Here is a 16,243-nt window from a genome sequence, read left to right as displayed (position 1 = left end):
GAAGTGAACCTAAAATGTGTAAAACACAAAAGGCAGATGCCTAAAAACAACCTCAATTTAAAAGAAAAAACATATGGAAGACACTGCATGGCTGCATAGGGTGTCTCAGCACTTTCACATACACTGACAGCAGAGAACAATTCTGGATGCTGCATTAAAGGATTCATGTTTGGAAATATGTTGTTTGCTCTGAATTATTTCAACTCTCATCCTTTAAATTATTAATGTAATATCAAGGTTCTGTTTTTAAGAGCAAGTCCACTCTCTAGGAACAAAGGAAAAATTAGCCACAGAAGAGAGCAGGGAACAATAAGAAAATTATTAAATAAAACTGTATATACAGTAACCTAAATTTGTATTCATCTTCCCTAGAACGTATGACTACATATGCACTAACAGTTAGTAGTACTGTCACTAGAAACGCATTTCCCAAATTTTACTTTGATATATATATACACATGCATAGGTGTATCTATATATAATGCACACGAATACACTCACATATATATGGTCTATATGGAAGGGGGAGGGGTCTTTTTTTAAAGTTGAAGTTTAGTAATTGGTTGGCAGGGGAAAATGAAAAGGAAGGAGAAGAGCCTATTTTTTCACTAAATAAAAGATAAGAGATTTCCAACACTGCATTATGGTGAAAAACAGTGACAGCACGAAAGTACTGCACAGATGGAAAGGACAGAAAACGTGTGAAGATATAAAAGAACAGGAGGAGAAAGATACGATAGTTATCTCTGCACAGTTACCCCATTTCTGGGATACTACTGGGATACTAATTAAGATCACAAGCGTCTCGTGTTGGATCAGCAGCAGCAGTTTTGTGTCAAAAGTGAATGGGAGGAACAGAACGATCAGCTCTTGTTTAGAGGAAAACTATCAGAAAGGTAGCAGACTGTGTGAAGTTGCACAATTTGCATTCATGGGTAGAAACAAAAATTCCATTTCTCATGCAGAAACTTACGCACACCTGTAACCGAGTCCCTTTTTTTCCTCTCTTCCCACCTGTCCCAATCACAAAAGTATTTAACTCTATATGAGAGAGGGAACAGCCTCCTCTGTTGTCTGGGCAAATTCCTTTAACACAGACACAATAACCCACACAATTTCACTGTAAGTGCTCAGAACATGATTGGATTACTACTTGGAAAATATGAGAAGAACGGGAGGATAAGATCAGGTTAGGACAGCTGAGACCATTCCTGACTAGCACTACAAGAGGAAGCACAATTTTTCTTAGGACCTGCTGATACTGAACTAAAACCAGCTTCCCAATGAAAGGCTGTTGCAGAACCCGCTCCACTCTACCAAATTCTTCCACTGTACTGGGGATGACATTAAAACACTATTGCAGTTCCAACCAAGCATATCTACACGTAGAGGCAAGCAAAGAAAAATGGGAAGTTACATAAATTTACTATGTACAGGCACATCTTTTCAGCCGCTACATTTAGCTATGTGAAATGGCCACATTTGTGCGTGTTTGCATGTCTGTTGTGAACGTGCATGCATTTCTACTGCCATGGAGCAGCCATGCATGATGCATGTGATGTGCAAACTGCATTTACGCAGGTTGAAATATTTCAGTATTTGATGCTTGTTCTTGACAGAGAGCAGTACTTCCATTGAAAGCTCATTTAATAAAAATAATGCAATGCAAATGAACCTGAATCAGAAAAATTAGATTGATGGAAGTAGCTCGGTCGCTGTAATTACACAAGGTGTATTATTTCCTAAATTCTCTTTGCATTAAATATATACCATACATTTATCAAACATAATTAGCAGTTTAGGTGACAAGGATTTGATTTTTCTCCTGCAATAAAAATCCCTCTACATTGGTATGTACATCTAAAATGTATTATGAACATTTTCTTAGTATCGCTGTTTATTTCTCTAAAAAAATCATAGGATCAAAGAATCAGGGGGGGGAACACCATTTGGGACTTACAAAGCAGAAGATGAGGAAGATGGCTAGGTCAGCCTTCTGTGGATTTCATAAGCATAAAATAAAATTAAATCAGTCAAAGCTTTTAAGGTTGTTAGTCAAATAAATCATATTTGAAAGCAAAATAATTGATGATACCCCATTACATCTTTATTTCCTTTATAATCAACATTTCATTTTTTAAAATACAGAAATAAATTGATGAAAAACAGCAATAGAAACAGAAGTTAAAAAAAGCTGCTACAAAGTCAAATGTGGTTTATAGGTATTCTAGTGAAAGAAATGGGTTTGGGGAAGACAGACTAAGCATATTCAACAAAAATCTTGTTTTTATGTAGCTCTACCTTTTCTTTGCCTTTTGATAATTTACCTCTGACTAAACCTAATTTAAAGAATAGCCTGGAGAATCTATTTTAAACCACAAAAAAAAGTAAGGTGATGCTACACTGAGCTGTAGCATAAGACTAATATTAACACACTATTCTCAAGCTTTAACTGATACTCTTCAATCTGACTTCCTGATTGACAGCCTGTCTTACATTTGAATCTCCTGTCTTCAATTTCCATTTCAACTTAATATTATTGCAACATGTTTTCTAAGTGAACCCTGTGTTGTATAATAGACATAGTTCCTTTTTTATTTTTTTTTTACCCAAGATTATAACAGCCGGTACTGTGGGTCATATCTTCCAAACTGTTCCAAAGATGAGTTAAATATTTGAGACTTCTTAGACAAGCTGTGCGGGTTTTTAAATCTAGCAAAGATCAAGATCAAAGTTGTGATGACTGAAAATGCCCTGTTCATTGTACAATGTGCAAAAGCAGCCCCTTAGATTGTAGGCACATGGAGAAAGAGGCAAAATACCCAAAATGGGATGCACTCCTATGTATTTCCACAAATAAGATTTACAGTAACATTAAACTACTAAACAACTACACTTTTCAGGACTAATTATCTAATTGTAGCTTATCTCACGCCTTCTGTGGAAGATGCGTGGCAAGCAGTTCTCTGTTGGAGCAGCCAATAAAGCCCGTGTCGCGCAGCTCACATAGACCTTCCCACCGTAACACTGTCAATTCCTTTCTGCTGCTTCCCCACCAGCTGTATTCAGCAGAACCAAGTGTCAGATCACCGCCACAAAAGCAGCCGTTTTACCTTTACACAGAGAACTACCCATCTCTGTATCAGCGCTTCGATTCCATTTACTCTGCTGTATGCCATGGGGCACTTCAAGCTTTCTGCTTTATACATTCAAATCTTGATATTCCAAGATACCAACCAACAGGGCACGGGGCAGTTTTGCTTATGCTGAATTTCCAGCAAGGTTTCATGAAGTGCTCTTTTTCACAAGGCTCTTTTCACAACTGCGAGACACGGAATACGCGAACTAGAGGAACTGCCTGGCTCCAGCGGAACAGGGCTGGCCGCACCTCTCCCTTCAGGAAGGACTAAGGGTGTCTCCAGCCTCATAGCAGCTAGCCCCAGCTAGCTAATATTTACAGGCTATGATGCAACTTACGGAACAGAGGCACATTAAAACCTATTAAGCGTGTTTAGGAAATTTCATTAACAAACAATTATGAAACACTTCTATTTCTTCCTCACTGAAATTAAATGCGGTGACATCAGCTTCTCTGACCCCCGCACAGCCGAATGAAAACGTTTACAGCACAACTCAGATAAAGAAGTTTTTTCCCCTTCTCTCTGAATGTTTGGGCAGGGGGGGGAGTGGACACATGGGTTTTGTTTGGGTTTTGGGTTTTTTGTTGTGTGCTTTGTTTTGTTTTATAGTTTCACAGATAATAACTATATAAAAATAATGGCAGAAAGCACTTCCAGTTTTTCTCTTAAAATCCCCTAGGATTATATGGGGACCTCAAGTCAAAAACCTTCGCTTTAGAACAATAAATAAATAAACCTGCTAAAGCCTTCCCAAGGCTGGCCAACTGTAGCATAAGTAATGCAAGAGGCTGAGAGATGCCAGATAAATTTGATTACTATAAAAGATGGGAATATGTTTCTTTCCTCAGAGAATTCACAAAAAGGGGTCAAAAACAAAGTAGCACTGAAAGCGAACAACTTCATTTCACCAACAACTCAAGGTGACAATACAATACAATTTTGTGGGAACGTTTTATCACATTGGTGCAGAGACCTCCTAATCTTCTGTTTCTGAAAAAGGAAAATAGGAAAGAGTCCAAGCAAAATGGGACTCTTCTTTCCTTTTGGGAAAAGTTGTCCTGATTAGTATATCAATTTAGTAAAGAGTTCAAAAGCTGTTTTCTTCGTACACCTTCTACCAGCCTAATAGAATCTCAAGCACGTTTCATTAGAAAAAAATATAATCTTACACTTCATGTTATTCTTCCTATTTGTCAGATTACGAAATCATTTGTATTGAACACATTCGGAGAGCATCATTAGGAGAAATGACCTACCATACTTTCCTTGTTAAGGAAAAAAAAGTGTTGAGTCTCTGCTAATTGTTACAGCCCTGGGAAATGATTAGATGCAGAGATGCTCTGAGCACGATTCTCCAGCTAGAAGATAGTCCTGATTTCACGTTGCTACATTTTTCCTCCATAAATAGATGAGCTCTTACCAGTTGCTACCACAATGGCACCAGTATTTTTGCTGACCTCTCTGGAATTACTTTTCCTTCATACAGCCTAGGGTTGACTAACACATCGTGTTGGTGACTCCCAGTCATGCCGTCAGCTAACACACCCTCATCCCTAGCCAATGGTATACTTTCAGCCAACAGCAAAAGGTACTAGAATCTATTAGATTTCACCTAATTTTCATTACTTCAGAGTCAACCAGTTCTTCCTATTTAATATCCCAAATTTTCACTCTTATCAGCATCTCACAGCACTGGGTCTTCAGCCCCATTTCAGTAAATCTACAAGTGATTTTCACAGAAGGCTTACAAATAAGAAGTATAAAAAAAGTTGATCTTTGAGGGAAAAGTAACTTCCATCCAGTCTGATAAATTTCTTTTCAGCACACAAAAACTCTTTACTCACATCACACTTCTTGTACAAACTTCATTTGAATCCAAGCAGAAATTAAGCAGTAGACTACTTCTATCTTTTCATTTTGGTTAAAACAAATGTAAGGATTTCGGTTTTGCCATAGGCAGTTCCGAACCACCTTCTGAGAAGCTCAGCTAAATGACAGTAATACGAAGCAATCTATTTGCTATCACTGAGAATAAAAGTTTTCCCTTATAGACAGTACTTTTTCATGCTAGAAAATTAAAATCACAATTCCTAGTGCTATTAGGTCCTCAGAGATGAGCGTACACAACCAAATTTGGTCAAAACCTGTTCAGGATTGAGTATTAGATGCTTTGCAGTAACTAAGCAGAGCCATTTGTGTCAATTTCAGAAAGAGAAAAAAAAGCCTAATTCTCTCTTTTATTCATGCTATTGCTGCTTACTTTACCACCGCCTCCTGTGTAATTGCCACGTGACTCTTACTTCTCTTTTGCAGTACATACATTTAATGGTGGGCTCTAGAAACTAAGAAAAATCATAGAATCGTGGAATCATTAAGGTTGTAAAAAACCTCTATGATCACTTAGTCCAACCACCCACCCACCACCAATATTGCCCACTAAATCATGTCCCAAAGTACCACACCTGCCCTTTCTTTATGCACCTCTACGGACAGTGACTCCCCCACTTCCCTGGGCAACCTGTCCCAATGCCTAACCACTCCTTCTGAGGAAAATTTTTTCGTAATATGCTACCTGAAAAAAGGGCAATACTGGCTATCATGAAAACAAACGAATTAGATGCTGGCTTTAAAAGTCATCTATATGCCATCTTCTTTTAACCTCTTTTTCTTTCTAGCCAGGTTGCTTGCATGAACACAGTAGAGCAGCAAAGCTGTTAGGTACTACATGTTTTTAGAGAACAGAAACACAATGTAGAAATATGAATTTTAAGATAAATAACAAAGCAAGATTTGTGAAAGTGCATCAATTTCTTCAGATACTATTTTCTCCTTTCTAAGAAACTTAAATTACTTTGGTTTCATTGTTAATTGTTTTCAGTATTAATGGCAAAAATCCTGACCAGTAGCAATTCACAAACACAACAAAATTATATGGTAAGAGGGCTAGAGACACACATATGCGAATACTCAGTGCAGAAAGGGTACTGTAACCTGCTTCCTTTGCTTAAGAGATCACAATTGGAATGTCTGTAAGGCTAAGGCACAAGAGTCTTCTAGAGTTAATAATCTTTGTACTTCAGTGCCATAATTAGTTGATTTTTTTTTTTTACACCAAGGGGTTATTGAAAAAACAGATGAAACCTGCAGAAGGATGCTCCTGCACAGAACAGTGACTGATGGGCAGCTCTTTGACTGACTAGATGAACAAAGGGCTCCTGTGGATTTTAATAACACTGATCCACTTATGAATCATAAATGATACAGAAACCCTTTTGCATCTTTGAGATTTTCAAAGATTTCAGAGAGGGAGAGTGTTCCCATCCAGCAAAACAACATTCATCATTAGGGTGTTGTTTTTTGGGTTTTGTTTTTTTGTTTGTTTTGTCTTTAAGAATACAACTGCACTTGGTGTTTGACATGGATGTACTCTCACAGCCAAATTTTTAGATTTTTTTGCCATAGCTAAGCTATGTGAAAGTGGGAAGCATAGCAGGTTTTCACAACTATCTGAAATATTTCATAGGAAAACTGAAAACAGACCCAACAGTAAGGCAGCATCCAGATGACCAGTAAGACCACTAATGAAGAGACCGTGAAACTGATTGATATTAGACTGTCATTTCTCCTGGTTTTAAAGAATTTTAATGGATTCTTTTTAATTTAGATAAAAATAGTTCATATAGTTTCTGCTTTAACCACAAGCCTATAATGAACTGTAAATAGATGTACCTAGAAGGTAAGATTAACATATATTTTTAAAAAAGCAGAAGCTAATGTTTTCAGAAAAAAAGCCTAAGCAGGATTTGATTTTTTGGCTCCAGGACGTCACGAGAAAACATTTCTCCAAGCAAAGTAACTTCCAGCTTTCTCTTTCTGAACACACCAAACACTTTTATCGGAACAACACCTTCTTATCAAGGCACAGTTCTTGCACTGAGTTCTAAAACTATGTACACGTAACTGTATGTTTTATATGTATGTAGTTTCCTACGCACATATTCCTTAGATAAACTTTCATAATTACACCTTCAGAATAACACAGACTCAAATGTTAGGAAATGTAGTCAAACTCAAAGGCTTGGAAATACAAATACAAAACTTACTAGGACAATGTTACTTTGGATGCTTGTAAGTTTTAAATTAAATCTCATTTTCTTACAGGAGATATAAGTCAATAAATACAGGAGAAAAGTTAGGGTGACTTAGAAGGAAAGCAGAAAAAGAAGGTTCTGTCTCTGACACTGCCCAAGGAATCTTACTCTGCGTCTATTATGCAAATGCATGGCACACAAAACTAGGACTCCTGACTAACAATACCAGTCTCACCTCCCCTCTAGTTCTTAAATCCACTGTCCCCCTCAAACACAACTCCACTGGACTTTTGATCTCAAATCCCGTCATGTAGCTTTTAGAATTTCCACTTTATGAAAGTTGACATTTTCACCACCACCATATCAATATGTAATACTGTAAAGTAACGTTCTTCAGGCTCAGACAGAACCGTACAAAAACCTAGCGAACTTCCTTAGGATATTTAGTGATGCAGCATCATTTCTAACAATTTCTTGTTTCTGTTAAAGACGTACTTTCAAATGCAAGCATGAGAGTTTTTTTAAAAGTTGGCACATCTGAGATAGTATTAGAACAAATAACCTCTCACAGCAGTGACTGCATAGACCGCAAAGGCTGTACTCGTTCTGTGCACGACAGGAATTTTTCATTTCATACATCATTTACAGCTTGCTGTGGTGATTCCACAAATCTGTCTATGCTATTAGCGTAAAGTTAAGTTTTTCCCTCCCAAGAAACTCATTTGGGGATAAATATTATTGGTTATTTTAGCCAGCATTAATTTCAACAAAATTCAACTGTGCAACTAGGTCACCACAGCACTGAGAGCAGAGAAGCAAAACATACTTAGTACTAGGTAATGAAGACAAAATCTTATATTCTTATACACAGTATAGCATATTTGAATACATAAAAATAAAATTATACTGTCTACATCATAAGCAAACTTACTGCAGAAGCAATAATACAATAGCAAGAAGTCAGCTAATGCACACACTTGTTTCAATATTTTTAAATGTACATTTTCATTTATATCCCCTATTTTCAGAAATTACTATTTCAGGACAGTGAGAGACCTGGAACAAAGCTTCTTCTTGCAAAAACAGGTTTAGGTAGAACACACCTACTTTTTCTTTGGTCTTTACCACAGGCAGATCACTTACTGTTGCAACTGTCCCAGGAAAACTATGACAATTATCCTTACTCGTAAAGTTATCATTGTTGGCATAGTCTTTAAAAATGCTTGAACATTGCACTCTGTTCTGAGACCACTGAACTAGGCACTAAAGCCTTAAACTCACACTGTGGCCGCAATTCGCACACCTTCAGACTGTGTTTGACTGAAGGCTGAATTTTATGTAAAAGCTGTCAATTTTTCATTTAAATATTACTAAATACTTGGACTTAGAACTCAGCTTGGAAAATAAAAGAAAGGTTTTCTTACCGTAAAATGAAGGACTTCTGAGCTGGAGGAGTGTGTAACAGGACAGAAGAATCACTTCCTGGGCATTAATTCCACCTCTTGTTCACGATAAATCCAGAAAGTATCTAGCACCAAAAAAATGAAAAACACAGATTTAGCAGGGCTTGGGTGCCTTGTCTACTTGGCAGACAAATTCTCCCATGGTCTTCCTTTCTAGTCTAAAAGCAAAGGTGTGTTATGAGGGAGGAAGCCACAGCACCGGTTTGGTCCCACACCGGGGTGTGCTGGCACTGGAACACATCCAGCGTCAGAGCGCTGGGACAGCGCCCGCGGTGCCGCCTGGCCCCAGCTCGTGGGCAGCGCGCAAAGAGCAGCCCGCGGCCCGCACCTGCTCTTCTGCACCCCAGAGCTCACGCAGCCACTTGTCCAGGGGCCTGACCTACTCCAGTCGGCACTTCTGCGCGTGGAAAACAATGGCAAGCTACCGAGCAAACTGACCTCTTCCTTCTGCGCCCTAATACATAGATACAGGTACTGAAAAGGAGGTACCAAGTTGTAACAGAAGCTGCAGATGGAAGAATATCTTTGAAGAAAGCACCAGTTAATATTTTCAGAAAGATAAGGCCGCAGAGCCAATCATTATCAAACATATGAAAAAGGAACTAAATATAGATTATATCAATCTCCTCCTTTTGTGTGTCAAAACCATATTTTAATTTTGTTTTTAAATCTGCCAATCAGGGCATAACGGATCACCCAAAAAAATGTTTTAACTTTCAAACATCTGTCACATGTTAAAATAACCCATGTCAAATAGACATACCAGAGGAAAACTTGAGGGGTACACAGACAAGCTTTCACAGATTCATCATATTTCTGGCCTCCAAAATGTACTCTTAAAATATTCAGATACTATTAGGAACTGAAACTTCCAGCCAGCAAATTTCTTCTTTCCGGAAAAGATTTTGGGGAGGAAAAGAAGCTTCAAGCAGTAGCAGATGCATTGTATTTCTTTCTAGAAGAGCAGAGAAGAGACTGCAAGGTTTGCAAGATAAGATGGACTAAAACAGGTCCTGGAGTCAGCCATGCAATTTTAAGCAGACCAAACACGTCTTGTCATCTCTAAACACTGAGCTATATTACATTTTAATCTCAATTCACATCCAGAATTATTTCTAGCACTAAGAACTGACATAACAGATCTCTGCTCCAGAGCAAAGAGCTCTCTGCTCCGGGCTGGACGCCTAGTATTTCCCTACTCCTCTGACCTCAGCTGTAAAAAACATTGTTATTCTTCACTGATGTTTCCTGAACTGAAGGAGAGAAAAGTATAGCAAGAGAAAGAGGTCACCTATAATGAGAGGCAATTCCATCAGGCAGATACCAACACAAAAACAGAGCAGGGATCCACGTGCGCGAGGCTCAAGCCACCCCTAAGCTGGCACAGTCAGGGCTTCTCCACCTCGCAGGCGCTGGCAGGTGCCTGAGCCACTGGCACAGTGCCGCGCGTTCCGCACAGCCAAAGGAAGCGCGGCACTGCGGAGAGAAGGAGTCCAAGTGCACGCAAACCAGAACCCAGCAAGATGAATGATCGGGGAAGTCTAAATAGGCTATCGCAGTATAAGCAAAAGTCTAATCCCCAAAAGTGGTTGAGAGAAAAGCAGACAGGAAAAAAAAAACACGAAGATGGAAGTCAAGGGGTGGCCTCTTGTAGTGAGTTTATGTGGCACGATTGACATAGCGGGGGGGGGGGGGGGGCTGCAGGGGTGGCCTCTGATACCTGAAGGGGAAAATACTTTCAGGAGTGTGAACCATTTTTTTTTTTGACACCCATTTAGAACGATTATTGGTAAAGAATATTAGATACAACAAGGACAACTGTTAACCAACACTCCATACTATTAACGCTCAAGTTAATAGTTAAATGCAAAGTTACATAACATTGCCCCAGGTTCATCCACCGCTAGGGTCTACAGAAGAAAAAAAGTCTTGTTGATACTGAAATATGCTTTCAAAAAGTTTCAGTAACTGCTAAGATCGTATACAGATATACCCCCTTCTTTGCAGTGACTAACAAAACATTTAAGTGTTGTGTCCCTGAAAAAAAAAAATCCATTTTACATAAATTAAAGGACAATCTACAACAACAATTTTAATATTTCTATTATTTTTAATGTGACAGAACATATTTAAGTTATCAAAATGTGGTAAGACACGAACCAAACAGTTCTGAGTTATGAGAACTTGTGTGAATAACATAGCACAGGAACAGCTATAAAACCTAAGGCTATTCAATGACAGCTTGTGAAAAGCTTCCCAAATTACTTGTCCATCTGCAATGAAACAACCAGGTACATGATGAAATATTTTACTAAATATGAAATAAATACAATTGGCTATCTAGTTACATTTATGCAGCAAGTACGTAAATCTGCTTGTCTACGTTCACAGCATAGCTTCTTGAAAAAACAGCCTTAGATACAAGCTATTGCCCTTACAGTGTTGTTAGCTGAAAACTTAAAGGGAACTTACATGTACTGATGAGCACTGCCTAATAAAAAAGACACAGTCGCAAAAAAAGGAGACAACCGTCTCTATAGATCCCTCTGGTAGAGGCTCCATTCCACACGTTCTCCCACATTAAAGACTCTACTGTCAACGCCATTTTGCATCACAAAACAAGTTCATCCAAAAACCACAACAATATCAGCAGTTCACAAAGAAGTCTGCAACCCCAGCCTTCCAGGTTCCGTGCCTTGCACTTCTCCCTCCACCGCTGCTTCACTGCAGGCATTAACATACGGACAAGATTTGGTCTTAACACACAAGAGCTACAGAACCAGCAGACACTTGATATAATAGCACATCTATTACAGGATTCTGCAGCTACCTACGTAACTTCTGCCACAGTACTGTCTGCATAAGCTTGAATTGCAAATGCTTACCTGAATGTAGCAAGCAAGCATGTCAATGCAGACCATGCAGTAAAGATCTATAGCTCTAAACTGTTCCACCTTCATTGTGAACTTCTCAACTCACAAATCAATAAAATATTGAGTAATAAACGAGCCAGAAATATTCTTGGGGAAAAAAGATTCAGAATTGTGAATCATGAAGCCTACACATCTCTGACATAAGTTCATTAAATAAAAATCTCATTAAAGCTTTAGCCAAAATTTCTAACTCATCAAAGGCCCACGTTCTGAATACCAATGAATTTTATGAAAAAGAAGCGATTTTTACTTGTCTGCATGTCGGTAAAATATCTCTTAGGTTACAAAACCAAATCTGATGACACTGAAAAGTCTTTCACGAACAAAGACAGACGGGTAAAACAACCACCAGATCTCTTTAATTCCATGCAAAAGTGTCAACAGCAAAATCACTGCATCTTTTCCATAGCGGAATATTAAACAGTTCATTAATATCCATTTTCCCTTCTTCTCTTTTCAGAGGCTACTAAAATTGTTTCTGTTTGATTTTACATGAGTGAAACTCCTCCCAAATGAAACAGGTACAAGTGTCTTGAAAGAACATTCAAGTGTACATCATTCAAGACCTTGGCAGTCCCTATCTCTGTGAAACAACAATAGCATCCCACTAACAATGACTTGCTTAACTATTCATTTTTGTAAATAATGGAACTGAAAATTATCTAGTGATGGATTTACACTTTTACAATGCATCTCAGGGATGAACATGAATAGGGATGCAGAAATTATGTATATTACAATGGGTGACACACAGAACTTAAGATTCTAGCTAGCTCCACAGAAGAACATAAGCTGGAAACACATAGCAGTACAATTTTTAGCATTTTGCCTTTGTCTAATATTGCTGTGAGATATCCTATATGTATTATTTGTGTTATACTAGCATTTAAAAACTCCAATTAAAATCCAAACACCATTATATTAGGCAGAAATAGTATGAAAATTACAATAGGTGTCATAGCCATTTTAATTCCAAACAACCACAATAAATTGTGTATTTCTCAGATATGCCTTCCTTTATATTGTAGTTACCTACACAATTTAACAGATTAGTTCTTATATTCAGGGGGAATGTTAAAAGGATTGCCCAGGTAGTCTTCTCAGACTTTTTTTTTTTATTATTATTTGAAAGCTGCATTAATATTTCCAGTGGAGGTGCACAGCCTACAGAGTGAAAGCCTACTGACACAAAGCTTGCTTTCCTTAATCACCTTTCCTGAGAAGAAGCCCGTGGAACTGCAAGACACGGTGGACCTCAAAATAAAAAACCTACTCCCCTGAGATATATGACTGCAATTTTACAGAAAATCCACACATCTAGATTTTCTTCCTGTTACTCCTCTTTTTAGTCATTTTTTCTTTTATTTTAGTACTTTATTTAAGCACTGACTTGATATACCAGTTTACTCTCATGTAGGCTCTCATTTTACTATTAATATATTTTCACATTGAACAGCTTAGGTCTGGGAACTAGCTATGATCTATCAGAAAATTAATCTGAAATATAGATGCATTTTGCACATATGTCTTACCAGTCAGATAATTCAGTAACAGCTTGTTTTGATTTGAAGAAGAGGACACCTTAAATTAACAGATATGGAAAAATAAGATCATTTGGAAGCAGGGAACTGACAAAAATGGCAACTTTTCTGGTAATAACACAAACCACTAAGTTTCCCTACAAAAGAAAGTTGATAAAGACTACTTTGGGATTAAGTAACAAATGGCAAGTGTTTACACTGTGACTATTAGTCCTTTAGCTGGGTGTTTATTATAAACAGTATTTCAAACAGAGGACCTTAGGAGACAATATAAATATTTTAAATGGTAAAATATAGGTGTTGGCTTTTTTTGTACTGTGTCCAGAAAATCTGCACAAACACATCAAATTCTCCACCTAGGGAATTTACTTTATTGTTACGTTTGCATTTAAAACAAATTTACGTGACCTATTTTGGGCCTAATATAACTAAAAGGAACCTATTTGTTGTTTATTATTTATAGAAGATTCACTTCAGATTAGGCCTTTTGCAGACGTGTGTATCTGTGTGGCATCATAAAGCGTCTCCAGATATCCCCCAGCACTAAAACAGACGAGAAAATGACAAGTTAGGATGTATCCCAGTACGCACAGTATTTTATAAAAGCAAAGATTAAAAGCTGTTTTTTCCTCTTCAGAAAGGCCACATGAAAGAGCCAGTACCATGGCTAATGCATTGACCTTCTGTGTCTGATAATGACAAGTTCAAGTTCCTAGAGTTGGATAAGATGTGGAACTAAAGTAAGTGCACTCAAGCAATGAGTTCTCCTGCTCTGTTAGAATCCTGCTCACAAAACTAGCTGTCCAGAAAGAATGAATAAAACAGTTTAATATTTTTTTTATATAACCAAGGAGTTTTTCTACACCATCAGCATGTCTCATATCTACTTTCTTCAGTCTAAGGCACCAATGGTTTCTTTCACTTTTTAATAGTAAACTTGAAATGATTTCATGTGAGTAAAAGACGCTAAATTTGTGAAAGATGAGAGATGTAAAATTGCTGCTTGTGTCTGCAATTTCTTATTTTCAGCTTTTTTCTTGTAAATGGAGAAAGAGTAAAACATAGTAAAATCATATATATCATGTAAGAAAGACAACAGCTCTTTACAAATAACCAGCAAATCAGAAATGCATTTTTACACAACAAGCAGACTTCCTAAAGTAAATTCCTCTGGCATACGACTTTTGTTTTAAAGGAGGACAGCAACAGTACATCAAGCATTTCTTCCTATCACCCACTAAGAAAAAAACAGAAGCAGTTGACCTAAAGACTTTCTTCCCATCAGTCATCAACTCTGTCCAATTTTGCAGGTTACAGTACCTGGAACTCTTCAGGGGCAGAGTAAAACCCCCTCACAGTGCTGCTGGCATGACTGAGGCACAAAACAGAAAGTTATTGTCATCAAGCTAGCCACCAACAGCAATAGGTTACATAGATATGGCAAACAGATGACTAAGGAAAGTAGAAAAAAAGCCTTTTTAATTAAGTTAATGTTACAAATAATACAAGACTATGTTTTAGCACATTTTGTGTTGTCAAGTACATATTTGAAATTACACATGGATATCATAACTGCTACGTCTCCATTTAAGTTATATAATAGAAATAATAAAGGCTAAAAGAAGTGCTGGGACTCAAGTTGGTGCAAATCAACATACGCATCACCAGGTTTTAACCATCAAATCACACCCAGTGTTTTACATGAAACGATCCCTGCCGCATCCTATCAGGACAGGCTACGACCACAAAGGAACAATATAATTCCAAAAGAGATTCCCTTTTAAATGTGGCTCTTAAACCCGCATTTTTATTTTCCTCACCATCCCCATTTGAACTCTTCTTAGAAGCAGTAGCTTATTTAGAAAGAAAAATTAATTTTCAACATGTCCAAAGTCTTGGGGCATTCTATTCCAGTAAATTATTGTAGGTGGAAATTATTATTTTTTTAGAGAAACATGGTGATACTAAGTACAAAAAGCACAACAAGGACATGGATGTATTAGAATGAGTCCAGAGGAGGGCCACAAAGATGATCAAGGGTCTGGAGCACCTCTCCTTTGAAGACAGGCTGCGGGAGTTGGTGTTGTTCAGCCTGGAGAAGAGAAGGCTCCGGGCAGACCTTACAGCAGCCTTCCAGTACCTAAAGGGGGCTACAGGAAAACTGGAAAGGGACTTTTTGTCAGGGGGTGCAGTGATAGGACAAGGGGTAATGTCTTTAAACTCAGGGAGGCTAGGTTTAGATTAGAAATAAGGAAGAAATTCTTTACTCAGAAGGTGATGAGGCACTGGAATAGGCTGCCCAGAGAAGCTGTGGATGCCCCATCCCTCAAAGTGTTTAAGGCCAGGCTGGATGGGTCTTTGGGCAACCTGACCTAGTGGGAGGGGTCCCTGCCCATGTCAGAGGGGTTGGAATTAGATGATTTTTAAGGTCCCTTCCAACCCAAACCTTTCTATGATTCTATGAAACAAGAGCTCGAACTGAAGGTAAGAAATTGCCATAATTAAACTTGCCCAGGAAGAAAGATTAAGGTCAAATATGCCTATTAATTTTGGGTATCCACTCTAAACCACCTTAGACTTGATTTTATTTTTTTTTTTAAGCACAGCATTTCATAACATTTGTGCCATTCCTGGAATCATGTTTACCAGCTCCCGCTGCAGCTGTGATTTTCCACCACTGCTGCAAGGAGAACCCCACGCACCCAGGCTGAGCGCAGGAAGCGCCACCTGCAGCAGCGCTGAGATGGGCGACGCGAGGGACTCGGCCAACTCCAAGCCTAGCTTTTAAAGAGGTCTTTGCCTTCTTTACTCAGAGCCCACACTCAGAGCAGCCCCAGGCTGGGCTCCCTGACCTGAGGAGCTGGGGGACTCAGTCACAGTGATGCTGAGGTCTCAGCACCCCACCTGCGACCCGCGACGGGGCTGCGCTGCAGGGCCTGGCAGCCCCTGCGCTGAGGAGACACAGCAGAGCACTACCACGTCTCTGCTTCGAGTCCTGTCATGGGGGTGCCGGAAGGCCCAAGTGGCCTCACCTGGCGGTGTAAAGTAAGGGAGACAAAATACAACAAACAGTGT

The 16,243-nt window shown here is 38.6% G+C and overlaps 1 protein-coding gene across 8 annotated transcripts in view; it reads right to left on the bottom strand.

The window, feature by feature from the left end:
* The window catches only part of ZFHX3 (zinc finger homeobox 3), a 623,242-nt gene that overhangs the window by 412,442 nt on the left and 194,557 nt on the right, over positions 1-16,243 (bottom strand). For 7 of the 8 annotated variants that reach the window (XM_083851816.1, XM_083851809.1, XM_083851814.1 and 4 more), the window contains one exon: positions 8,656-8,759. The gene's annotated coding sequence lies outside the window, so the exon portion shown is untranslated. Of the gene's footprint in view, positions 1-8,655; positions 8,760-9,457; positions 9,589-16,243 lie in introns of those variants that run through there. The other variant, XM_083851822.1, reaches the window with a different exon arrangement.

This window comes from Anser anser (genome assembly GCF_964211835.1).
Source record: "Anser anser genome assembly, chromosome: 11".
NCBI classification, from domain to species: Eukaryota; Metazoa; Chordata; class Aves; order Anseriformes; family Anatidae; genus Anser; species Anser anser.
This window is presented reverse-complemented; position numbering and strand designations above follow the sequence as displayed.